General features: G+C 44.8%; 1 protein-coding gene across 1 annotated transcript in view; it reads left to right on the plus strand.

Annotated features, from left to right (window-relative positions):
- LOC106818124 (solute carrier family 10 member 6-like) overlaps window positions 1-1,923 on the plus strand; it is a gene marked incomplete at its 5' end in the record, with an annotated part of 5,481 nt that overhangs the window by 2,872 nt on the left and 686 nt on the right.

Raw genomic sequence — 1,923 nt, forward strand, 5'->3', positions numbered from 1 at the left:
GCAACAGGAGGGGTGACGTCACGATGGCCGACGAGTCGTGACGTCACGCGCATTGAGAGGCGACGTCACACGATCGATGAGGAGCGACGTCACTCGCAGCAGGAGGGGTGACGTCACGATGGCCGACGAGTCGTGACGTCACGTGCAGCAGGAATGGTGACGTCACGATAGTCGACGAGTCGTGACGTCACGTGCAGCAGGAGGGGTGACGTCACGATGGCCGACGAGTCGTGACGTCACGTGCAGCAGGAGGGGTGACGTCACGATGGCCGACGAGTGGTGACGTCACGTGCAGCAGGAGGGGTGAGGTTACAATGGCCGACGAGTCGTGACGTACGTACAATGACACAAAATTATTATCCTCCGCACGAATTGTAGTGGAGGGTATTGTTATTCGCTCGGTTGTATGTGGTGTGTGTGTGTGTATGTGTGTGTGTGTGTGTGTGTGTGTGTGTGTGTGTGTGTGTGTGTGTGTGTGTGTGTGTGTCTGTCTGTCCGCTCGATATCTTTGCAACCGTAAGAGGTAGACACTAACGCGGGGCGGGGGTTCCAGGCGGTATTTCCAGACGTGTGTGTGTGGCAGAGTGTGTTAACTGCGCTGTAGAAGAAACCAGTTCCTAGTTACGCATTGAGCATGCACATTGCACATTTGCAGGTTTTATACAAGTATACACGTACACAATTTCCCCATTTTCATTGGTTTAATTGCGTGCACAATGTATTTAGACGTCTAACATTCCTCCTTGTTCATATACATGTAGTTACATGTGCATTAAACATCAATCAATATATCTGCTTTGCAAGTTACGTGTATGTCTGAGTGTGCATTTCTGTTCAAACAAAAAGCACTGGCAGATAGTCGATCGGTTCAGTACAGAAAACTAAGCAAGGTCAACGTCATCCATTACCAGTAGCAACCTCAGCCTACAAAATATCACAGGTGTAGTGATCGCGTATGCGGAGGATTCGCACTCCCCGAATACCTTCTTTTTAGTTTCGGTTTGCGTCACGTTCAACGATCGTGACGTCACAAGTTATTGTGTGTTACGTCACCTACAATGTTATAAAGTCCGTAAATGTTAGCCAAATGTTTACAGCGTGATATAAACACGTCTTCAATGACTATGACTCACGTCAAGCTTCGCGTAAAATGTGAGGGATTCGTAACACTTATAGCCATTCATATAACAGCGTTCTTGCTGAATGCATTCGATTTTGAGATAGTTAAACATTTGTTGAGCTTTGTGTGATTATACGATGCACGTATGTACGTGTGTTATCCCGTAACACGTGTAGATTGTAGTTTTGTATGATTTTTTGATGCGCACATATTTTGCATTCTGTAACACGAGTAGATTGTAGTTTTGTATGATTATATCAAGAGCGTATTAAGAAGGGCGTCTGATACGCCTTCTTAATACGCCCTTGATTTTATGAAGCGCACATATCTTGTATTCTGTAACACGAGTAGTATGTATAGTTAGAATTTGTTGATGCAGGTATGTACGTCTGTTTTCCTATACCACGTGTAGATTGTAGTTTTGCATGATTTTTTGATGCAGGTAAGGATGTACACCGTTGTTTGATACATCGCTATAGGCAAGTGGTACGTAAACTCTACTACCATATTGTACTATACAATTTTAAGCTGCTTCTATCTGTTGTATGTAAGGCGGAATTTGTCATTAAACTAGTAGCATATTAGACGCAGAAATGTAGGTCGCTAATAAAAATCAAATAATAAATCAACATTATAAATATTTCTCTCAGTGCAAGTGACTATAACGAAGATGGAGAGAGAGACAGAGAGATAGAGAGACGGAGAGAGAGGGGGAGAGAGAGAGAGGGGGAGAGAGAGGGAGAAAGGTGGAGAGAGAGCGAGAAAGCGACAGAGAGAGAGGGAGAGAGAGGGGGAGAGAGAGA

Source organism: Priapulus caudatus, unplaced genomic scaffold (genome assembly GCF_000485595.1).
Source record: "Priapulus caudatus unplaced genomic scaffold, Priapulus_caudatus-5.0.1 Scaffold2041, whole genome shotgun sequence".
NCBI lineage: Eukaryota > Metazoa > Priapulida > Priapulimorpha > Priapulimorphida > Priapulidae > Priapulus > Priapulus caudatus.